Genomic DNA, 25,621 nt, shown 5'->3' with positions numbered 1-25,621 from the left:
AACCAAGGCTGCTAGCTCTCACTCGTTTGTGGCTTCGTGATATGCATGTGTAGAATTATCTTCTTCAGGCAGCAAAATTTGCGCGCACACACACACACACACGCACACACACACGCACACACACACACACACACACACACACACACACACACACACACACACACACACACACACACACACACACACACACACACACACACACACACACACACACACACGCGCGCACACACACAAGCGCGCGCGCTACAGATTACGTATTTTCGTCTCGTGCCTTGAAGACCATCTCAGTCTTTCCACTGAGAAGCTTCGCATAGTGCCGCCCGCTGTTTCGCAATTGCGGGCGGAAGGGATTACTAAAAAGCGCGAGGGTATGCCGATAGTCGCTGCGCCTATGAGTGACGGAACTAACCATAAAACCATGATATGCCCGGTTGACCGAGCACCAAAGCAACAACAGCAACGACAAGATTATGTTTAATGAAGAGAGAGAAAGGAGCAGTAAGCAAGAAGGCGGGCCTCTTAAAGGGTCTGTCTAACGTCCTTAATCGCCATTATGTTTTGTACCGCAATAGAAAGCGTACCATCTCAAGTGTTCAACCTTGCAGCGGTTTCTCTGGAAAGTGAGTAGAAATTTTTGAAACAGAATTTCTCGATCTACTCTTTGTCTTCAAACGGTGCATAGGAACGCCCGCAACACTTGTTACTGCACGTGATATCATTCGTTGTGCCGGAGAAAGTCACATACTGAAACCACTTGCGGTTTACAGGATTGATTCGTTTTTTTTTTTTGCCTTTTCAACAATGACACGGTTGTCATAGCAGTCGCTTAGATCATGCGATCGGTAAAATAAAGCATTGTTATCACAGTTTTTCGAGTTTTGTTTACTCAACGTGAAATACCACCGCTGTCAAGCGCAAAACTTGGTGTTCCGGCAACACAGGTACGTCGGCGTCGTGAAACGAACAATGGTGGCTCTACTCACGCCAAAGTGCGACTGAAACCCATAGAGTTTAATGTTACAAAAACTAGAGGGCAATATGGCGCTGCGATAGTTCAGCCATCGTGGGAATTACAGGCGTCGGATTGGATTGCGTTAGCTGGCGAAGTCTACAAGTCTCTTTTCTGCAGTTTCAGTTTCGTTCCTCGCGCAGCAGGTGTATCCTGTCTCAGTGCGTATACGGCGTTCCCTGGCGCGGATGTTGAGGTGCGGCGGAATGCACTGATGCGGTATCTTCGTCCTTATTATTGTCGTCGATTCCCTTTGTTATCCCGTTTTCCAAGGAAACACATATACGACCTTTAGGCCTCACTAAAGCTTTGTAAAACTGTAGCTTAACATATCACTACAGCTCGTCGCTGGCCATTCACTGGAGAACAGAACCCAGTCCCGGAAGCGGAACTGTCTCTCTCGGCTGAGACGTATAGCAGGTTCCACACTCTAAGCCAAAAGAGAGCAACGGGGGTATAGGGGTTCCTCCTTTGAGGGAGCAAGTGCATTACCACTCCCATTACTCTCCTAAAAGGAGCAACGGCAAGGGGACGAACTGTTGCTCTCCTTTCAGTTGCTCCTTAAGGAGATGAACGGTTAGACCCCCCAGTTGCTCCTCGGGGACCAACTTTTAGGGGCGAAGCTCCTTAAGGCGGCACCCGTTCGTCCCTCGTAGTCGTAGTAGTGCGTAACCAGTCGTAACGCTAGTACCAGATCTTGACCTCCAAGGTGGTGCCGATGGGAGATTTTTCCTGTGCGTTGTTGAACAATAAAAAATTCGCAGCGTGCGCGTTAACTAAAAGCCGAATTCTTCTGTCTCTCATTCCCCATTAGCAGCCATTGGCATGTTCCAGTAGGAAACGTTAGTAGAAGTGTAAGTGTTAGCTAAAAGCCGACTTCTTCCGTCTCTCATTCCCATTAGCAGCCATTGTTTACCTCCAAGGTAGTACGCCTGGTGAGATTTCTCCTGTGCGTGATTAAACAATAAAAATTTTGTTCAAAACGCCGTTGATTGATGAAATAAACCAACGAAAGACGCCAGATGTTTTGTAAAAGCAAAACGAAAGAACGCCAGATGTTTCTAAAGCAAAACGAAAAGACGCCAGCTGCTTAACGAAAGACGCCAGATGTTTTCTAAAGAATGGTTTTCTAAACAATGAAAATTCACAGCGTACATGTAAAATTAAAGTGAGCTGCAATTCGTCGTAACTCATCGAACCTTTAGTATAAACGCGCCCGATCTCACGTCGGTGATGATGTACTGGGCAGAATTCACGGAAGATTCATGGTTTACCGATGAACCTCCGCAGCTTCGCCCACTCGTCATCATTCACTCCGTGGATATGCTGTGATTTATTTTACTCCTTCCTGATGCTCCTCAAGGGAGCAACGGATGCTCCTTCCCGTTACTCCTTAGTTTCTTCTTGGGCCAAAAAAAAAAAAAAAATCGTTTTTTATTGACTTATAGAGGATATTGAGGTTTATACAGATATTTGTTTGGATGTACAAACGATATACAGACATGTCATCCAGAAATCAATTTCAGAAAATTTGCAACAAACACACAGGATTCGAACTCGCGGCCACTTAAAGGAGTACTGACACGATTTTGAAGTGCAGCAAAACGAACATTTTTGGTTTCCTTGGCATGTAGTGTTAACGCTCTCCCAACACCGCATCCGGGAAACACGTATAAATATTTAAGTTTGATTTTAAAGTTTTCATCTCCCAGCATCTGCAAGGCAGCTTCACCGCATGGAGAGCCCTATGACGTTTCAAGTCAGCTCACTTGGTTTGCGAAATCTGGGTTCTGCATGCAGGATAAATCACAGAAATCGCTGTCGGAGGCACTGGACGACAATTCACTCATCATGAACCACGTTCGACTGACAGCAAAGGACAGCAGGTGCATATTTCGTGGGTTGCAGTCTGCCCGTGACGTCACGGGCCGACTTGACACGTCACTATGAAGCCGCCCTCTCCAAACCGAGACCGAAACTGCTGGTTGAAAGCAGCGATATTAAAAATATATGCAATGCATCCCCAGGCACCACGACACTCTTTTTAGGGTTCTCGACACACGCGTGCTTTCATTTAGAGCAACAACCCGAAAAATTTTAAAATTCATGTCAGTCCTCCTTTAATCGCCATGCGCGTACGCTAACCACTAAGCCACCACAAGCTACGGCCCCGTATGAAAGGAAACGGGAGTTATGTAGGTGCCGACGGGTCGTTGCGCGTCGTTGCGCGTTCTGACACGATAATGAAATGAGCATGGGCGTGCAGAACCAGCGGTGATGTTCGAAAGAGAATCGAAAGTAACAGTGTAAACATCTGAAAACGTCAGGGTAATGAGTATCTCGCGAAAACACAGGCTTTGCCAGAGCTCCCTTTTGCGCTAGCTCAAAGGCCAGTAATTTCTTTTTTCTTTTTTGCCCGGAGGTGTGTTTTCTTTTTTATTATCATTAATATTATTAATATCAATATTAATATTTTTTTTTGCGGAAGTCACCTCCCCTTTGAAAAGACAACACAGCCCGAGCTGATAACGTCCATTTGCTCTGAAATTAAACGCAACGTCAAACTACCGCACCCGATTGCTATAGCTGCCCTCCCGCCAAAATCAGCCAGTGACAAGGTAGAGATTGGGAAGGGGGGGAGGGGGAGGGGGAGGGGCAGCGCCGTTAGCTCGCTGTCAGTCTTTCTGCGCATCGAGATTAAAGTGTTCGTTGCGTGATCTCTGCTGCAACCCTGCAGTCGGGGCTTTTGCTGATTTGTACTGGAGACTGCCGTTAAGCAAAAAGCCACGAATGAAAGTCTATCAACTGTGTACTTCTCTCAACCGCTTCTTTGTCGTGAAGTATATACGGAGTCTCGCGAAGCTTCGCGTTTTATTGCCACATTCTCAGGCTATATATTTATGCCAAGTATTATACGCAAACACACCATTTAACTTGCGACGACAGCAGCTTCAGGTGCTGGCGTTCTAGTGCAACCATGCCTTTTATTAAGAACGTTTAGCTTGTATTAGGGGCTTTTAGCTTTACGTTACCGTGTTACGAGTTGCCGGAAGGAATCTGTGCATGCGCGGGCCTTTGCGGAACGTGAACTGCTCGCCAGATTGGCTTTACATTTACGGCCCTATCTCGCAAATCCACCTTCGTTCGCGGCTACTCGCGATACCCGCTTTACGAGGCTCCAGCCGCCGAGTAAAAATGAGCTGAAGTGCGAGCGCCAATTGCGATCACCTTGTTTCAGCGGCTAAAGTCACTAGAGTGAGCTAGAAATAGAATACCGAAGCCGTAAAAACGTGAGAAGCCTTGACATAAATACCCCGAAGGCTGAATAGGTGACGCCATCTAGCGGGAACAAGATGAACCTGGCAAGCAAAAAATTGTTATTGCAGAAACATCGTGCGTTCTACTTCTGGTGTAAAGGCCTTGCCGCGGCATAATTACGAATGAGTTATCTTTACAGTCATTTTTTTCCTAAAAAACACTAGGCGAAAACAAACGTGCCCATACGTTGTTGCACGAAGCATCACAAGATGGCGACACCATCGTCGGATAACTCTGTATTCTACACCCCTTTGCGTATACCGGGATACTGTACACGCTAAAAACCCCTCGGGATTTTGCCGCAGCGGTGATACAATCTTATCTAAATTAAATATAATTGAAGTGCAGTTATCATCACCATTTCATGGTTTATTCAAACGTAAAGGTATCCGTTTATGTACTTATGTAAACGTTTACGCACGGGGAGCTAAAGCTTTTCTAAAACATGTGTTCCGGTAACACGGTAGCGTTAAAAAGTATACGTACAAGCTAAATGTCCCTATTAGCGTGCGTATCTCTCTGTTCAGTTTACAAAAAGTAGTTTCCTTACGCCAGCCCACAAGAAAATGTGGCCCGTGCATCGACCGATACTGGATGCGTCCTGCAGGAGAGCAACAGTTGCACGCCGAGAGCAAATGTTGCCGTTCGTCCTTCTGTTGCTCCCTTCCGACCTAACCTTAAACGGTTACTCCCCCAACTTGAGACATGTCAGCCATCTTGTTCCAGTTGGTCTTTTTGGGGAGTAACAGTTCTTCTTTAGGACTAAAACCCGCAGTTACTCTCATTTTTCCCATTTTTGGCTTAGAGTGCAGCCTCCAGGCGTCGAGGACTGCGATTGATGCCATCGTTCTCAAACGCAACCGGGAGTTGCGCAATCGGGGAAGCTCGCTCGAAACGGACATAGCGCTGTCTGGGCGCGTCTAGTATCGTCTCGTTAGGCTTGCAAGCGCAGCTGACATATATCTACGCTTCTCGCAACGCCTGTCTTTCTTTTTGACGCGCTGCCAGCCTCATTTCACTGTATGGACAGCGACTTTGTTTGTGTTCGCAGCGCTCGGCGTTGCGCCTCGGATCTTCCGTATATACTACACTAAGCTAGACTGGAATAGGAAAGCGAAGCCATATGTAGCCAGAGGCCACGTTTCGTCGTCCTATTTGCTTGTGTGTGTGCGCGCTCTCGTTTCGTTGCTTCTTAGTCATGCGCTAGCTGCTCTCTCTCTTTTTCTCGGCGGTGAATCCTAACTAACCAGGTTTGCTGCCTAATTGCAGTGTAGTCGTTCTTGGCGGTCTTCTGATCTCGTATTCAGTATGTACTACGTGACCATCTTAGTTCTTCCGCCTGTGTATACTTCGCTTGTTTGTCTGTGGCCTCCCGTTGTTTGCCATTTGCGCCGTGGTTAAGCACGGTGCCTGTATAGGACTTCACTCGGAAGCCGCGCGTGCTTCCGAGTTGCAATCCGATTGTGCTCGCAAAGCGGAGACGAGTAATGGTTCCGCATCGCCATTCCTTCACCGTCCAGCTCTGCAGCGCTTTTCCCAACGAGAAAGAATTTCGCTCGTGTTGCTTCCTGCGAACTATAATGATGGCGTCCTTTTCTTTCTTTTTTCTACGTATTTCCTAAATAAAAGATAAAACGGCTTTTCTTGCGAGATTGCGTATGTCGGAAGCTGTTGCCGTGTTTTGTTAAAGGGACCCTAAAGAGAAAAGCATTTTTTCTCGCATGAGTAAATTACTATTTCGTGATAACAAAAACACCACGCTTGCTGCAAGAAGACGCTTGGTAGGCGAGAAAACGCGCAGAAAGAAAATGCTGGTGGCGACGCCACCTTGAAGTTCCCGCGCCACTCGCCGTGACGTCATAGGTATTAACGGCGTCTACTAGGGCCTACGTAGTTCCTAACCGGTAAAATGAAGTACATTGTCTTTCAAGGGAGCCAGAGACTTAACGTACCAATTTTCAGGAAATTTCGTTGAGCCGATGTGGTCGAAATACGAAAACGCACTTTGATAACCGTGACGTCACAATCGGAGATTTCGGCGGGTAATTCAAAAATTATACTTTTGACATTGTTTTTCACATCTGGTAATAAACCTATGTAGGTGAAATTAACGACACTACAGCTTCCAGAGTATGTTTTACCAGTCTAAACTAATTCGTTTCGCTTTAGTGTCCCTTTAAGGTTTTCCAAAATTTCGTCGCAGTTGACCTTCTAAAAACCAGAGAACACCCTCGTCGCACGGGGTTCTTCGCAGTTCGTGTAGGTCTCATCCTGCAGGGCGAAGAAAATGTTCCCACGGTCCAGGCAAAGCGGGTCCATGCACGGGTGCCTCCACCCGTCGAGATGTAAACACCACCGGAGTCGTCGAGCTTCGTATATTGAGTTATGTGGCCTGCACTCTCCAAGACCTCGAGATCGTAAATAGCGGCTACGTCTCTCATGGTGTAAACAGCCCCCGCTGCCAGCCGCGTCCAGTTTCTCCTGCAGTGGTTCGCACCTACGGCGCGGATTGGTGATGTGTTGACGAAAACACGTAAGTGCGCCTCGTATACTGCCACGATAGTCCGAAGGCGCACTCTCACGGCAACACCACGCCGGAGCAATTGGTCGCCACTCGCGCGTATTCAAATATGAAACTCCGCTTACAAGGTGGCGTCAATCCGCCTATTTCACGAAGCCCCGGCGCATGCGCCCTTCCCCTGGCGGAAAAGTCGCGAAACGTGTCTTCATTTCGGAGGCTTTGCTTCTGGCTACAGTGAACTAGTATATTCTAGTTCACTGTACTTCTGGCGATACCGGTTGTCCCGAGCCCGGCCGAAACCCTACCGAAACGGCAGAGGGCAGCACAGGAAAATGAAAGAGGCGGATTGTTCACGGATGCCACTACTGCCTTGCAATGTTTGCACTTTGGCATGCGTGTAATGGCGGCAGCGTGTGGCGGCAGCGTGTGGCGTCGCGCTACTTTTTCGTGACATGGGGCTCGCAAACACAAGAGCTTTCAAATAACTTGCGACCGCAGTTGAAACATTTAGGACTGTGAATTTAGAAATGGAACACATCAACAAATGTAACGCATGGACCGATCGCCATGTGTTCCACGTTTCGTCAGGGGCGTTTGGCTAAATCTCAACCTATCGATATTGGCCAGAAACAGAGAGAGAGAGAGAGAGAATAAGAATAAAAGAAAGGCGGGGAGATTAACCAGGGCTGAGCCCGGTAGGCTACCCTGCACTGGGGAAGGAAAGTTAGAGAGGAGGAGAGAAAAGTCACTCTTTCAGCCGACGTAACAGTTCCGCGTTTGACATCACAAACGGCGAATCAATCCGGTATCCTTGAGAAAACGCAACAGCGCTTTCATTGCCTTTCGGAACTGTGATGGGCAGCCCCATGGTCCCAATATTGCCAGAGACATGTTCTGAAATTGGTGACCGGGCTGCCTGGGGCGTGGTTTCTGGCAGCAAGCTCGGGTTGACATCGTCGGGTATAAGCTCGGGGTGGCCTTCTGGGGGAGTCGTCTTTTGTAAATAACAAGCACTTGGTGACACGAAGTAACTATTATGAACATGAATTTCTCCATGTCGAATTCGCGATATTTCCAGCTCCCCTGAGGGCTGGTTACAACGACCCCTCTGACAGGCTCAGAATGACGCCATTGCAGAGTTCGACATGGGGAAGTAACCCCACATCTAGGCAGCGCTCCATTCAGGTTTCTCGTGTCGGCGTTTCTGTCGCGAGGAAGGAAGAGCTGTGTTTTTTTTTTTTTTTTTTTTTTAAGAAAAGAAGTAAGTACGTTGTTTTCTATCTTCTAAGCTGCCTTGTTTTCCTCCTTTGCGCCGTGTGGCTGGCGCCGCTTCTGGATCAAGGCTCGCGCCTTGTGTTTGGTGGAGCGGCCGTTGTTGCGATGACACGACGGCGCCAAACACTGCTGGCTCGTGTCTTTGTTTTTTGTTTCGAGGCTCCCAGCAAACAGCCGTGATCGGTGGTTCCACCGCGCTATCGAGCTCTTGCTGTTTTCTTTCCCTTTCTCCACTGAGCCGCGCGAGCGAGCCAAGGCACGAAGACGCTGCGCCGTGTGCGCGCACACACGCACACATACAATGTATCATTTTGCTTTTTGTGTGCAAAGCGCGCGCGCGTTTCTGCCGAGCAGCAACAGCAGTGCGAGGCGCCCGTCTGCTGGCGGCGGCCTCGCATTGGCCGGTGCTGCTTTCACCGCGACATGCTGCAGCAGCGGAAAGAAGCAGCAACAGCCGGCCCCTTGTGTGTCGTTGTTTGTGTTGAGCATTGTCCTGTCGGGCAGAGCGTTTGGCGAAGGCAGCGCGCCTGCCGACCGACCGTTTGTATCTCTGCGGCGTTCTTGGCCCACTGACCGATGCGCGTTTCTTTCCTTTCCCTTTTTTTTTTCCCCGTCTCTCTCTCGTCTCATGTTCCGGAACACTTGCGGCTTCCTCCTTCCCACGTCGCTGCGGTGAACGGTACTGCAGCGGAACGGTATACTGCGTGAAGTCCGCGTGCCACCTGTCTAACCGTCTTGGCCACCGTGCGCGGTTTCTACCTCTTTCCTAGCCTAGCCTTTTCTCGAGCTTGACCTTATCAGAAGCGCACACTGCGCCTCGGTCGCGCCTCTTTCGTACCGGAGACGTCGTTTTGTTCGGCGCACTGAGCGACACTGTAGCTTTGCATTGATCGATCAACCTCGGAAGACAGCCAGACGAAGGAGTCGAAAGAAGGGGGAAAAAAAAAAAGAACAGAAACAGAAGAACAGGAGAGAAATTAATCTTAAAAGTACTATTGTGTAGTGGTGTAGGGGTTGAATAGTTCGCAGAAATGGCAGCAGCTGGGTGCTTCTCGCTGTTGATCGATAAACACCAGTTATTTTCGCTTATCGCTAAAAAAAAAAAAAAGGACCGCAGGTACCTTTCAGGAGGCCATGTATCAGACGCGGTTGAAACGGTATGCTTGATTTCGCCCCAATACAATATAGCTGGCGGTTGCATATATAGAAATATGGGCTAGGTGGGCGAATAATGATAGCATAATGATAGCCCGAGAGTTTAAACATGGGCATAGCAAATGCACACTGGAGAAACGTCTCTCTCTCTCTCTCTCTCTATATATATATATATATATATATATATATACACAGGGTGTTTCAAGAAATGTGTCCAACCTTCTCAAAAAATCTGGAAAATGCGATATTTGATTGCTGCCTTCAGAATTGGTTTTTCTGTAGTGGCAGCGATTTTAAGATGGTTAAAGAAATTATTTGGGACTGTAATTAAAAAAGCTAAATTAATTAATTTTCTAATTAGTGGAGTGAGGTGGTTGTGTCAAATGGGAGAATTGAAGTTCTTCATGCCAGAAACCCAACCCAACTTTGAGATTTCGAAAAATTGGCATCTAGTAATAATTACGAAGTAATGAAATTCAACCAAATTCAATGGCGAAACCTAAACAGAAACATGGAAGAACGCAACTGCCATATTCTTCTGAGACGTCCAAAATGGGTGAATGACTTTTTCTGTAGCGCTAGGCATCTTAAGATGGTTAGAGACATGACTTGAGACAGTAATTAAGAAAGTTAAATTAATTAACTTTTTAATTAGTGGAGTTAGGTGACTGTGTCAAATTGGGAAATTAAAGTTCTTCGTGCCAGAAACCCATCCCAACATGGAGATTTCGAAAAAGCGGCCCCTAGTAATAATTACGAAGTAATGAATTTCAACCGAATTCGATGGCTTTCGCTGTTGAAAGCCGTTGCATTTCATTGAATTTCATTACGCCACAACAATTACTAGAGGACGCTTTTTCGAAATCGCAAAGCTCGGATGGGTTCCTCGCATGAAGAACTTCAATTCTCCCATTTGACACAATCACCTAACTCCACTACTTAGAAAGTTAATTAATGTAAATTTCTTAATTACTGTCCTAAATGATGTCCTTAACTACCTTAAGATTCCTGCCGCTACAGAAGAAGTAATTCTGAAAGCCCCTAGCAAATATCGCGTTTTCCTAATTTTTTGAGAAGGTTGGACACATTTCTTGAAACACCCTGTATATATATAATGTACGTGTGGTATTCATTTGTATTTCGCGGGCATCTGTAGTAAGCAGAACAACACTAATACTTCATGGTTAGAAAGTTAGAAACTAAACTTGAGCAACAGCGCAAAGACAGGACGAAGGAAAGTGACACACGGACGGGCGCTGTCCGTGTGTCGCTTTCCTTTGTCCTGTCTTTGCGTTGTTTCTGAAGTTTTAAGTTATGCACCATCTAGCCCGCCTTTTGCCGCTTCTCCAGTTTAGAAACTGTCTCATCGGACTTTTTGCAAACCGATGTACAACTTTCTCGCTGGAACTTTTTGTCCAGCTTTGTTTTTTCGAAATTTAGTTAATTAAAGTGGCCTAATATAGCAATTAATCAGAAGACGAAAAATAGTCTGACTTATACCAGGCAATAGCCAGCAACATGTATTTGGTCGCGTCGTCATTGAGTGCGTTGGCATATTTTAAAGCTCTGGCTAAAGATATCTGTGGCACACTGTGTGTGTGTGTGTGTGTGTGTGTGTGTGTGTGTGTGTGTGTGTGTGTGTGTGTGTGTGTGTGTGTGTGTGTGTGTGTGTGTGTGTGTGTGTGTGTGTGTGTGTGTGTGTGTGTGTGTGTGTGTGTGTGTGTGTGTGTGTGTGTGTGTGTGTGTGTGTGTGTGTGTGTGTGTGTGCGCGTGCGTGCGCGCGCGCGCGCGCACAGACGCGCACGGCTCTCTGAAAAATTATTGAGAGTCATTCGGAGGTGATGATCACGTGCGTTTGTGCAGGGCACGTCTGTTGCCCGTCTTTATTTCATAGCATTATGTGACCTTCACGCCGTAATGTAAGGCTTGGAACGGGTGCATACGTCCATCGCGGTGTATATTTTATACATACACACAGGAGCAGGAAGCTGCGCAGGATATCGCGATCTTCGCGGCGGCCGGTGACGTAACAGCTCGAGCTCTATTCTTCGTCAGCCGCAAGTTTCCGTATGACGCGGGATGCGGTTAATACATTGTGGCGAAAGCGAGGCAGGCGCGCAGGAGGGAATAGAGAACGACGGTTAATCGTTATTGTGGGCTTTCTCCCTCTCTCTCTTTTTCTTGTTTCTCCTCCTGTAATGCGCGGAACCATTGTCTCCTCGACGACAGTCGGGAGCGTTGTGCAAGCGTTGTTTTTTTAGTCATCGCCGCGCTTTCTCCTCATATACCGCCGCGCAGTGCAGCGTAAAAAAGGTAAAGACGAATTGCGAAACGGGTCGATTTGAGGCGAAGAGAACGAGACGTGAGGCAGACGCAGTTTGTCTCTCTTTGTATGGCAAGGACGAGTGTATATAGACGATTTTACGCAAGACATATATGGGCGCCGCCACCTTGGCCTTATAAAGGAATTTTTCCGATTTTTATATATCGCGACGTGAATTGATGAGGTCTGGAAACGTCGAACGCAGCAATCCCAACCGTTTCCACGTGTACACGACCACCGTAGCACTGTTCGTTTAGTTGTTATAACGATAGTTGTTATAACACGCGTAATCCCTGTACGGAGCTTCTACAGATGCGGGTAACAACTCATGTACACAACTGTCAGCATGACGGAAAATCACGTAATCCTTCACAATGGTTATATGTCTTGTCCGGTAGTATGATGCATGATACGTGTATCTGACAAAAAAAAGGGGGGGGGGGGAACACTACACAGTTAATACCACGGGGAATAAAAGGTACAACTGCATGAAGACGTACTATGTGTTGAACCGATGGAATTACTAAGTAACGTTTGCACCAAGGATCAACTCTCACAATGATGTATGTTTTATCAGCGTCTTACAAAGAAGGACGTTACCAATTGTATATTTATGAGCATATAATTTAGACTAATTTGTACGGAACACAGCAACGCCGGTAACTGCATTCCGCTGATTGATTGCTCTTTAAAAAAAGAAAAAAAAAGAAAGAAAGAAAGAAAGAAACGCAGCAGACGCAACGCGCCCTGTCGGTATCCACGTACGACGACGCGTCTTACAGCCAATGCTCAGATGCGCTCGACGCGACGTGGATTCTTGGGCCTCTACCACCCCCATCCATCTGTAACGGGGTATGATGTTCACGATGTCGGCTATCACTGGTGACCGAACTTTTTTTCAGCGGCCTTCCTTAGCAAGGCTATAACCGGAACTGGACACCGGAAGTAAAGAGATCGGAAGTGTGGGAACTCATGCGAACGTAATAATGGAGGTGCGCGCGTACCCGGGTGTCACTTGTGTTAGCAGGTATACAGCAGGAGCAGTCCTGTCAGGAAAGCCCGAAAGCTCCACACGGAGCGCTGCGCTTTAAACGATGGCCGGCAAGTAGCTGACAGCGATAGCAATGTTTGGCGTTTTTCCGTTTCCTGTGGCGGTCTTCTATAACTATAAACTAGGTGCTTGCGCGACGCATGTGTCCAATGTAGCAAAGCTCTGGAACCTGCCCGGCGTCGAACGTCGGTGATGTAGAAAATGAGACCGTTATAAGTCAGCGCCAGACTTGTTTGTTACGCGTTACAGTAAAAAAAAAAAAAATGTAACGGATTATGCCTATTTGCTTAAAAATATGTAACTAATCAAAGTTGACAGTTGCTGCCCTAGGAAAGTGATTGAGGAGCTACTGAAAAGTGTAATCGATTATGTCTACGTTACTTTGCTTACATCTGTTAGCATTGTACACGTGTAGCGTTGAACAGGCAGGGCTGCAAGCTATCTCACTTGGGTTTGGGTTTATAGGCACATGCTAGCACAAACGTAGTGTTCGTTGTATAGCTATGGGGACGTCGAAATTATTATTATTATTATTATTATTATTATTATTATTATTATTATTATTATTATTATTATTATTATTATTATTATTATTATTATTATATCAATTACGATTTCGTCCCGATACCTTTATGTATACATATGAGAGTCCTACGCAGAGAGCGTTGCCATTTAACCTCGATACAAGGCCTTGCACAGTCGACATTGAGCTTTGAATTCCTTATAGGTCAAACGGCAACTGTTCGTTGTGCGTGTCGCGAATACAAATCGCGTCGGCACTGGAGTTTAAGGTCAGTGTGTAAATATGTATACTTATATATAGCTCATCATACTGTTCGGCCCATATACATAAGAAACAAAATAAAGAAAAGGTATAAGATATTACACTACTCGTATGAAGAGCACAAGCTGAACTTATTGAGGCTCTTATATATGCCCCTTTCCCGTGCTACTTGTGAACGGTGAATATCGAGCGGTTGCTTACGGCATATCGCATTTCCTCGCACGATAGCAGCGCTTAGCATTGGCTGATGTGGACTGTGACTGTGATGTCGGCTATTGTTGGCTAATGAATGATGCGGATAAGTTTGTTGACGCAAAGCGCCGTGCAAGTGGTCACGGGTTGTGGGTGGAATAATGAATTGGAGATTGTACACACCGGTTCAAAGGACGAACGCGAAACAAAACTTGGAGGACGCTTGAGCTTCGCCTTCAAGAGTAGTACGCGATAGCGTAATCGGGCCCCGTGCGCATCACCTTCTCAATTGCTAGCCTGGTTTCAGTTCTTGGTGCATGCCTCATCCGTGCCGCGAAGAAACCAACGTCTGTGCGCGTAACATTGGCCCTTTCAAACTATCCTAAAATACCTATATACTGCAAGTACAGTTGCGAAATGCCCACTACACCATAATTCTTCTTTTTGTGAATCAGCGAAGGACCCGCGTCCGTAAGGCTACACGCGAAGCTACGCAGCTGCTCACTTTGTTGATGCTTTTGCTGATGATGATTATCAAATGTGTATGAGCGCTTTGTCATAGGTGGGCCTTTAAAACACTCGCTCGTCGCGCAATTCACATGTCTTGACGCCTGGCGCGATTCTACGCTTCTGCCAAGCAATATTACATGTGTTAAGGAGACTCCTCCCAATATATACGTGACATTCACATAGTATTTTTTTTTTTTCGAAGCAGTTTCAAGCAGTAGCGTGGCTCTGTGACAAAGAAATATATGGGTGTGTCCAGATAAGATCGAACACGAGGTCCCGGTCACCATTCCCGATTGTGATGAAATTTACTGTAGGTCTAGGCATTACACCCAGAACAATGGTTTTGCAGAGTTACCTCCCGGTAATGTTCAGTTGTTGTTGTTGTTGTTGCAGTTACTTTCGCGAAAAAAAAATTTTGTTTGCCTGAAAAAAAAAAATACAACTTTTGGCCGCAAAAAAAAACGATTTTCCGCCAATATCGCGATTTCTGAATTTTGAGCGCACCTAGGGAAAAAACGGCGCACTTCTTCGTCACAATATTTATTTCCCTTAAAGAGCAAGTGAAATACAATCTTATGAGTCTATTATTTCCCTTGTTTGTCGAAGCACTTTTGAAGAAAAAAATCACGAACTTGGCAAATCGCACAAAATACCTCTATTTCAGGAATTTATTGCTGCAAGCAAGTTAAAGTGAGGATAATAAAAATCGGTACATATTAACTTTGATACTCTCACTCTCTTTTAAAATAATTTGCGTGGTTTTATCGCGCTCCGTTTTACTCGATAATTGGGCTGAAGCGTAAATGATTCACCAAAAACGCCGAAATTCGAAAATGGTTTTCACAAAAAGGCCATTTTTAATTTTTTTAAAAATCCCTCTGATTGAAGTCAAGGACGTCATCTACCATTGTGCAGAAAAAAACGTTGCATTATTTTGGTTGCTAACAAGTTATAGTGTGTCAAATGTGACCATGCTAGCCTAGCGGCCGCGTCGTTCGTTATGGGCTGAAACTCGGATTTAAATGGCTAAAGATACTTGTACGTGACGTAATCACAAATCAGCAGCTCCACACCAACAAATGCGCAGCCCGGTGTCATGGTTAAGCAAGCTTTGTCTTGGGATCAGCCGCTTGACAAACCCGCAGCAGCGGGCGCTCGATGCTGCGGGCACTCACATTACATGAGTACCGCTTCGACTGCGGATGAGCTCCGCTTGCGCGCCAAACTACGCTCGGAGGAGAAACGAGAGAAGGAATGCATCACTGTAAAAGTTAAAGAGCGTTAACTGCCAACAAATGTCATAATATGCAACAAAAACTCTGCCGGCAAATTCCCAGTGAGCGCCTTCAATACAGCACGGATGTATTTTTTTCCCTGCTGTTATGCCCGAAGCCGCATAATATCGTGATAAACGCTCGACTTGCGTTGAATATTCTATCTGCGGACGCACAACAATACAGTATTGTAAAAGAGGTTCTTTAATGTAGTAAAGGACTTGGACACACTTCTTTACACAGCCGGCTGACACAAGTGTTCTGGCACGAGATGAACAACTGCAGTTTGAGTTGCTCGACCATCGGAAGCACGTATGACAGCTTTCTTTAGATGTCAATGGCTTTCTTTTGTGTCATATGTTGCTCATGGAATGAACCTAATTATCTTTAGGCCATCCGAAGAGAGAAAGCAACACATGAGCGCACTACTGGAGGCGCTCACTGGGAAATCGCAGGCGGGGTTTTCGTTGTATACTATGACGTTTCTTGGCACTTAACGGCCTTTAACTTTCACGGTGATGCATTCCTTCTCTCGTTTCTCCTCTGAGCGTAGTTTGGCGTTCAAACGGAGCTCATCCGCAGTCGAAACGGCACTCATGTAATGTCAGCGCCCGCAGCATCGAGCGGCCGCTGCTGCGGGTTTGTCAAGCGGTAGATCGCAAGACAAAGCTTGCTGAACCATGACACCGGGCTGCGGATTTGTTGGTGTGGAGCTGCTGATTTGTGATTACGTCACGTACAAGAATTTTTAGCGTCTTATATCCGAGATTCAGCCCATAACGAACGACGCGGCCGCTAGGCTGGCATGGTCACGTTTGACGCACTATAACTTGTTAGCGACCAAAATAATGCAACGTTTTTTTCTGCACAACAGTAGATGACGTCCTTGACTTCAATCAGAGGGATTTAAAAAAAAAATAAAAATGGCCTTTTTGAGAAAATCATTTTCAAAGTTCGGCGTTTTTGGTAAATCACTTACGTTTCAGCCCAATTATCAAGTAAAACAGAGCGCGATAAAACCGCGCAAATTATTTTAGAAGAGAGCTAAAATATCAAAGTTAATATGTACCGATTTTTATTATCCTCACTTTAACTTGCTTGCAGCAATAAATCCCTGAAATAGAGGTATTTTGTGCGATTTGCCAAGTTTGTGATTTTTTTCTTCAAATGTGCTTCGACAAGCAAGGGAAATAATAGACTCATCAGATTGTATTTCACTTGTCTTTAAGGGGAATAAATATTGTGACGAAGAAGTGCACTGTTCTTTCCCTAGGTGCGCTCAAAATTCAGAAATCGCGAAATTGGCGGTAAAGCGATTTTTGCGGCCAAAATTTGTAATTTTTTTTTTCAGGCGAACAAATTTTTTTTTTCGCAAAACTAACTGCGCAGCCATTGTTCTGCGTGTAATGCCTAGACCTACAGTAAATTTCATCACAATCGGGAATGGTGACCGGGACCTCGTGTTCGATCTTATCTGGACACACCCATATACCGAACAAATAATGTATGTACATAGGTAATAAAGAAAGAAGAAAAAAGTAGCGTGGCTCTGTGGTAGAAGCACTGCCTGCCACGCAGATGGCCTGGGTTCGATTCTTACTCGGACCGAAGATTTTTATTATTTATTTTATTTGCATATTTCTTAATTTTTCGCTCACGGAGAAGGTGATGATTTTGCGCTCACAACCAACAACGGTGACGCCGACACCGGAATTTCTGCGACACGAGCTTTTTAACGTTATCGGGTTAGAAGGACAACACAAGCGCCGAACAAAAGGGCAAGGCAGCGCTTGTCTTGTCGTTTTGTTTCGTGTTCGTCCGTTCACCCGGTGTGCGCTGCCACGCGCTATAATGATCATGCAACTAGCCCACCAGCACGTTATATGTAGATGCGGAATGGCTGTATAAAGCTCTGTAATTGGTATACTGTAAATCCCATAAAATGTATAAGTAATCGAACTGTGACCATGAATGTGAGGTATTCAATCAGTGTAATTGTAAATGTTCATAGCGGTATAAATCGAAGGAAGTCAGAAATTCAGGGGAAGGTGGATGCTTGGAGCGACGAGAGGTCGTTGTAAAAAGGAATGTTGCTGGAGCTAACGTTTCGGCAACTTGACCTTTTTTCCTCGAGGCAACGTCGAAACGTTGCCTCGAGCGACATTGTCTGCCCAACGATTTCTCGTTGATAAATGTGTGTTGCACTAAGGTTTGTTTGCACAGTAGCGTTGGTTAATGGGTCTTCGATTACGCTGGTTAATAGTGACTAAACATGGCTAGCAGGTGGTGATAAATGTCTCGATTTTACTACGGCGACGTTGATATTACAGGCTACAAGTCCATTTAACGTAGATATGTCGGAGTCATATTGTTCTCGCATATACATAAGGGACCAGTGTTGGTTTTGCCAGGCATCTTTTTTCTGTCTTTTTTTTTTTAAAAGCCTTCTCACATCTCGTCCTGTATACCGTCTCGATCCACGTTAAATGTCGACGGGGAGGTTGCAGTGCTGCGGCGCTGAAAAATGACGCCGATGTCGTCAGTGTACTTAGATTGCCGTGCATCAGTCATCTGCGAATGATTTATTGTTTTTCTCCTCCTCGCATTCTGGCTTCGAAGACCTCCAGGGCGTTTGTGTACTGTTGAGGGCTTTTCGATCGGGACACTTAAAAGAACGTTGAACACCGTGCTTGGCATTTTTAGTTCGTTTATGAGCGTGACTGTAATTACTGTCGCCGACGTATCTGTCTTGTTTTTTTTTTTCTTCTTCTTCTTCCCAGCCTGATTTGCTCGTGTTATTTTAACGGAACGCTATTGAAGAAGAAGAACAAAAAAAGATTATTTCTCTCGGATGAGTAAATTACCCTTTCTCAATACCAAGAACACCACTCTTGCAGCGAGAAGACGCTTGGTAAAGCTGAAGACGCGCTAAACGAAATTACAACAAAAATATTTGTGTATAGTATTCAGCGTCCTGTCAGAAGAAATCATGCTTCCATTCGCTCTTTTTTTTTTCTTATTCTTTTTTGTAAGTATTCAGCGTTCTAAGTACTAAAATATTTTCTTTTTTTGCGTAGTTCGCCAAATTTCGTTATTAATATTATTACTCTTATTCGGCTGCATACTATACGCTTCAAAACTTGGGATTTGCCGGTGCGTACAAGTCATGAGCGAAACCATATAAAGACCAGTGTTGACGACTAATATTCGTTTAAAATGCTGACTGATTTAATTACACTGTCGAAACGACTCGTAGGTGGCTTCTGACGTGAGCGGAAGTGCCTGTCGCGACAGAAAATAATGTAAGACTTAAAAGGCACCTGGTGATAACCAGCCACACTTGACAGTGTTAAATCAACATCACCTCTCTTTGACGTTACAGTGCATACACTGACGTCTGTATGCAGCGCTAGCCGCGTAATTGTTATCAATGTGAAATAATTGACGCATTAACTTTGACAACGATCGCCGAATATTTTTTTAAAATTATCATTGCTCTTTGTTATTATAGTCAGCGAGAATATATAACCTTTAGTTAACGAGAAGGACCACACGCGCTGCGGTTAGTAGGACATGGCTATGTATGACATTGCGCTGCTTGGCACGTGGCTGGAGCGCAGTCAGAATATTTTTGTGGGAATGAGGGACGGGGGGGGGGGGGTCATATGATAGTGCGTGCTTTATGTGTGTGCGATGAAAACCGAAAATTTTCGCGTCTGGGGTAAGGGGGTGGTTTGAACCCCTCATTCCCCCCTTCGGCTACGCCGATGGCTCGTGGGTCACGAGCCATCGACCGCGGCAGCCGCTTTCCCATGGGTATAACCGCTATTGGGCACTCGTGTTGGTACCCATACCACCCAAGCAATTATTGATCGTCGTCACTGCAGTGTCAGTGCTATATACGCCTTTCGTGGAATATGTCGTATAGTGCTGTCTGTATACACAGAAACGCATCTTGTTGCGAAATCGTGTGCCGAGAAATCAATCCACGCGGTATTGCGTTATCCACTAGTTGGTGATATATATATATATATATATATATATATATATATATATATATATATATATATATATATATATATATATATATATATATATATATATTCTTTGTAATAACGCGCGTGGATGAGCTTGTCGGTATACGCGACTGTGGGCATCGATGAGCGCTAAAAACGTGGCAGACACGAAAAGACAATGAAGTGCTGACGGCTGCATTGCGTGAAACAAAGCTTTTCAGCTGGCAGTCATGCAAGCGCTACGTTTCTTTTTTGTCTTTTTTATCGCTTGCCCCGTTGTCGGGCGCTGTTTTATTACCAGTATTCTTTGTACATTATATACTGATGAGGCTGAACAAAAAACAGAAGTAGTTCCCGCATTGTGCGGCTGCTATCACTTGCGGGGATCTTATACACCTTTGCACAACGCGGTTGCGTGTTCTATTCCTTTTTAAGCGAAGCTTGTATATATCACAGATTTCAGTGGTGGCGCGTCGTACGCGTAATACCGGCCGCCGACGAGCGTACAGAAATGCGGCCCTCGAAGGTGTGCCGGCCGCAAGCGTATTTGTGTGCGCCACTTTAACACGAAAGTGTTTTATGCCGGGGTCCACCAAGACTTCAGTGACGTATTTCCGTCACGGAAATGACGTCGAAAAAATTTATTTCAATAATTGGTGCTCTCTCGACCGTACGCTTGTCGGCGGTCAGCCGTTTCGGATGCGGCAATCTGATCTTTTATCGAGCTCCCTTGTTGCCACATGTCATTGTTGCTTGGATAAACGTACGACCGTCGTTGTTGCCTGTAGCAACTGAAGTGTTGCGCTGCCGAGCACGTGGATGTATACGTCCAATTCCCGGCGTTAAGGAAGGAAGCAGTTAGGAGAAAGCATTGCGCAGTGCGATAGAAATAAAGACAGAAAGAGAAGTAGTACGTCACACACACACACACACACACACACACACACACACACACACACACACACACACACACACACACACACACACACACACACACACACACACACACACACACACACACACACACACACACACAAATGTAGCGTTCTGACGTCGTTGTAACATTCTTTCGCTGGTGACCGAACACGAAGCGAGCGCTCTCATAATCGGCGTTTTCGTCTGCTGCTCTATTGTCCTTGGAGTCTTCAGCTAACGGTATTCCCGGAAATTCTCGTCCCGGCCGAACGCTGCTCTTTTGCTCGAGGATATTTTCTCTATATGGACCTTACGCAGTGTTCAGTGAATTGCTGCCCCTATTCTTGCCCTTGCTATTTCGCGAGAAATTCTTTATTGAACGTTATTGATTGTTTTTGTTCCGTTTATTCGTCCACCTCTATTTCGACGAAGTGTTTCATAACGGCTTGCACAGAAGCGCACTAGAGAGAAAGAGAGAGAGAGAGATTCCTCTACACTTTCTCCTATCTTTATTTCTTCAGCTATAACTCACTGGATGAACTGTGGAGACAGACCTCGTACGTAACTATTTCGGTTCACGTCTTGGACTTTTTAAATATCCGGCGCTAAATTTAGCGATGACTTCACGCGCCTTGAGCGGACTGTCTGTTTGTGCGTGTGAAGTCAACGCGAAACGGGTGACCCCGTCGGAAATATACGCACGTATAACAACAATGCAATCGCGAATTTGGGGCCCCCTTCTTGTGACGTCCGTCGCTTCGAGAACAGTGCAGACCTTGAACTTTGAGCTTCGCCGTTTCGTGGCGTAAAAGAGCAGTCATTTCCCGAAGTTTGTCCTTCGAGTTGTTTGCTCGTGTCTGCTCGCTGGCAGTTCAGTTATTTATAAAGTTTCCTTCTTTATTTTCGTTATTTTTTTTTATTTGTTCCTAGTGTATGCTGCTTAAGTTATCTGCGAGCTGGTAAGACGTTTTATTTTTAGCCTTAGTTGTCGTTCGTCTTTCTTGTTTTTTTTTTTTAAGTTTATTTACTATGTGACATCTCAGTGAAACAGTCTTGGAATACCTGCGTTATTTTTTTTTTCTGGATTTACGTGCCTCCTAAAACTATAGCTGTTTCTCTTAATTGCGTTCCCAAGTGAGTAACCTTTATATACCTATACTTGCATGCTTGTACTGTTGTCCCTTAATTTTGTACTGAATATACCGCGCACTCGCGTTTATATCCCTTGAGAAATTATGGACCTGTATAGGCATAGAAATAGTGTGTAAAAATGTTACACCATACTTGTGTACACGTTTCATTGCGCTGTTGCGTATATGCCGCGTCACTTCCTAGCTCCCGTGTCGTATATATTTGATCTCATTCATACCCCCCGAGTGTTCAAGGCCCAGTAATGCAATAGATTTTGTTCTGATGGTGCCCCTTAGAAAGACGCTTCTCTTGAATTGTTGTTGCCCTCTCTGTTGAGATGCATTTGAATGTCGATTAAGATTTGTTCTTTCACATTGGATTTCCCTAATTATCGAGGGAAGATTGTAGTTTGAGCCGGTTTTCATACGTTGTGCTTCCGTTCAATTGTCTTTGCCTTCAGTAGGCTTTATGTTTGACATTAAAACGAGTGCGATGCGTAGGTTTTTTTTTTTCATTTTTATTTTTTGTGCGGAATCTCCAGAGTCTCGCGGGTCAAGTGAAGTCTGATTGTGGTTGTGTCTAGACACAACCAATGGAACTAGTAGAGAGTTAAGCCAACGAAAGCATATAGGGGCCGTTAATTGTTTTTTTTTTTTTTTAACTGTAGTGCAGGGATTATGGCTTAAATTGGAAGGAGTTAAAGTAAACGAAAACACGCTTTCCGTCGATGGGGCCCGAAACCACAACGCGCCTGCTGCTCTACCGATTGAGCTACAACGGAGGGATCTACATCGTCCACTTTGTTGGTTATTTCTGTGCGTTTAATCCCTGGAAGTGTAATGTTATTCTCGAAACATATACGCGTAATGTAATGTTCCCGCCCAAGGCCAAGCAGTGAGTGTGTGGGCGTGCATTCTTGCGTATAGCTCGGCCGGCTTTGACGGTTAAGAAATCGTGTCGCGCCGCGCGCCCGCGAGATTCCAATAAGCGAGCCGCGGAAGTCGACGCGCGCAGCTAAGGGAGGAAAACAATTTCGTTCGCACGGGATATGAAAGCCGGCGTAGTTGTTGCCTGCTTGACACGGAGTCGTGGCGAGCTGTGTAATGTTTCCTGTGTTTGGCTAACACCCGACTTATACCCCGCCCCCCCGCGGCTGCATGCTTACTCACTCTTCCTTCCAATTCCTATCCTCCTCCGCTCCTGACATTTCGCGAGGAGAGTGGGGCGCTAGCTGACGTGGAGACACAGTCATCACGCTCGCGTTTTCGCGGATGTTTCGCCGCTCCCTTCATTTACTGAAAGGGGGGGGGGGGACGATATAAAAATACCCGGCTTGTCGGGGCACTGTATTATAGGAAAGGCCAGAGGTTTCTTAAGATTGGTGTTCTTTTCCGTTCTCTCTTTATCGCGATGTCTCGGTACATCGCGCTCATAAAAAAAAAATCGCAGGTCCCCTTATGCATTTGCATAAGCCGACTCGAAGGCGACCGCGGGCAATGTCTTGTATTGTCCGAAAAATAAATTGAAAAAAAAAAAAATCTAAGTCGATGTATTGTTCCCCCCCTCCCTCTTTCCGAAAGCTTTCCGCACCTCACATGATCTTGCACTGCCTCCACGAATACGTCGTGATGACGTCATATGGTGACGTCATCATGTAATTATTATTATTATTTTTTCATCATTCGTGCCGACACCGGCGGTCAATTTTCGCCGCGTCTGATGAGCCTATCTAATGGCCTTTCGCCGTAAGATATTAACAAAGTACTGTCCACGATATCTGAGGTGGGGGGGGGGGGGGTGCGAATGGGAAAAACGGGTTGGAATCAACCGAGCTGATCACGGTTCGCTACCCTGCCCTGGGGAAAGGGAAATGCTCATGAAAGATGGGAAGGGAAAAAGTTCGTAACAGCAGGCATTCAAGAGAAACGTTCAACGTCCAGTCTGATACAAACGTTCGTGTAGCTTGGTGCGCCTCAAGCGCAGCATTGCTTTTGTCGTCTTGTGTAGACAGATCGCGCGCGCTCGAGGCCAATGCCCCAGCCTTACGTGAAGGGCCTATAGTTAAAGGTTTTCTAAATTTTTGAAAAATAAAAATAAATTGGCAAGCCTCAGTGAGCGTTAAGAAATTTAATACAGTCGTAAACGTAAATACGACGAAGGGGAAGAAGAGTTGGTCACAGCCAGGGTTTTTAGATACTAACCCCCGTATTCAGAAAGGCTCCTTGACTTGAACTTGACTTGGCACCGCCTTCAACGCGTTTCGGCAGCGTAAACGCGTGACGCGCTCCCTTGTGGCGGTGGCAAGTCAAGTTCAAGTCAAGGAGCGTTTCTGAATACGGGGGTTAGTCACAGCGTATTTCACGAGATTGTTAGTTGTTTTTTTTTTCTAATTTACGTTCGAGTGTATGCCCTCGTCTGGCCATTCACAAGCATCGGCTGCACGTCGTCGCATCTTTCTGTCTGACCTTTTTCTGCCTCTTAATTGTCTGCCGTCAGACAAATATTTTAAGCGTTATTTTTCCGCCCAGCGAAGCCAGTATTAAAGTTCGCATTCCATCACTATGCATGAGTGTATGTAAATTTGTCGACGTTGTATCTTTGTCATATAAGGGCATCACCTAAATTAGCGACGCATTTCTTTACATGGTTTGTTGCATGAATTGACGGTGTGTCGATATTTTTTATGCGTAAAATAGTATGTTTACGTGTTTGTGGCAGATGAGTAGAGCACAGTATTCACGGATCGAAACGCGATTTTTTTTTTTTTCGCTATGAGGAATTGCTCGTGCTAACCGCGTCATGTCGCTACAAATATGGCCGCTAAAGGTTATGCCGGCTCTGATGTAAGTGTTCGAGTCAAAATTAAGCTGATATGACACGAGCTGTACATGCCGGAAATGAAAAGTTGCGTTCATTACTTAGCCCTAAATTTTCGCATTTGAATCCGTGAGTACCGTATACACGAACGCTTTATTTTGTTTCTTTAATCATTGTTATTAAAGCGCTTTAAGTATCTGCGTCATAGCCATTGTCTGAAAACTCTATATATGTGGGGGCGACGACCTTTGTCAGACGAGCATGCACTCGCTGTCTCAGTACCTCGCCTTTTCTTGAACTTGCTTCAAAAAGGATCAGTCGGTCAGTAGATTCGCTTGAGCATCAAAATTACTTCCGCTGTTTAGGACGTGAATCTGCAAGGCCGTGCTAAACCGATTTAATCGTAGGCACGAATTCCCTCGTTACGCTTGGCGGGTATAAGATGAAGACTCGCTGCCTAGGCCCACTTTGCCGGTGGCAAGTGATGCACTTGTCACACATTGGCATGAATGAACTACTACGGCGTAACGTTGCGCAGTGATACACCTACGCTTGGCTCATAAATAATTCCTAACGAGGTGTCTTTTATTATTATCAGCGTGTTCTTTTTTTTTTTTACTTTAGAAACCGTGTCGCAACCTCGGGTTGTGGCGTGAGCTGACTTTTGTTCGCAGATAATTTTACCCCTGAACGCGTATACCTTACGTACTTTTCAATTGAACCAGTTGCCAGAACCGATCTCGGTGTGCTCCAGAGCGTTTCCTGCTGCTTGACTCCCGCTTCGGCAAACGCACTCGAAAGATGTTCTGATGGTCATTAGACGTGAAACGTATACGTTTAGCATGGGTTGCAGGTTGACGCAGTATACATTACGAGGAACTTAGTAATCACGCACATGTTACCTGTATACAGATAGGTTATAGTACAGCCGCTCTTCTTTATGCAAGGAACAGTTGAGATTGTGGTGTTTGTCTAACAGCTTCGATGTATATATGCATCCACTTTCACAGAGTCGAATGGAGGTGGATTTTTCTTTCCTTTTTGCTTGATGAGATTTCTTATCACGCCGTCTTGAGCATTCTGACGTCAAGAATCACGCATGCGCTCCACGGTTCTCTATAATCGTTTTTTAGGCTCGTCTTCACGTGTACACACTCGGGAAGTGTCAGTCACTTGACCGGGCGGCGTCTCTATAATGCCTTGTTCGGCGCCTGGTATTACTATTGTATTGGTCAAGTGCGCCTAGAAATTACCGAATCGTTTTCTTCTCGGCGCTGTCGAGCAAGCTGGCGTGATTTTCTTTCCTCCTCTTTTTATCGCGTCAGAGTGC

This window comes from Rhipicephalus sanguineus, chromosome 3 (assembly GCF_013339695.2).
Source record: "Rhipicephalus sanguineus isolate Rsan-2018 chromosome 3, BIME_Rsan_1.4, whole genome shotgun sequence".
NCBI lineage: Eukaryota > Metazoa > Arthropoda > Arachnida > Ixodida > Ixodidae > Rhipicephalus > Rhipicephalus sanguineus.
This window is presented reverse-complemented; position numbering follows the sequence as displayed.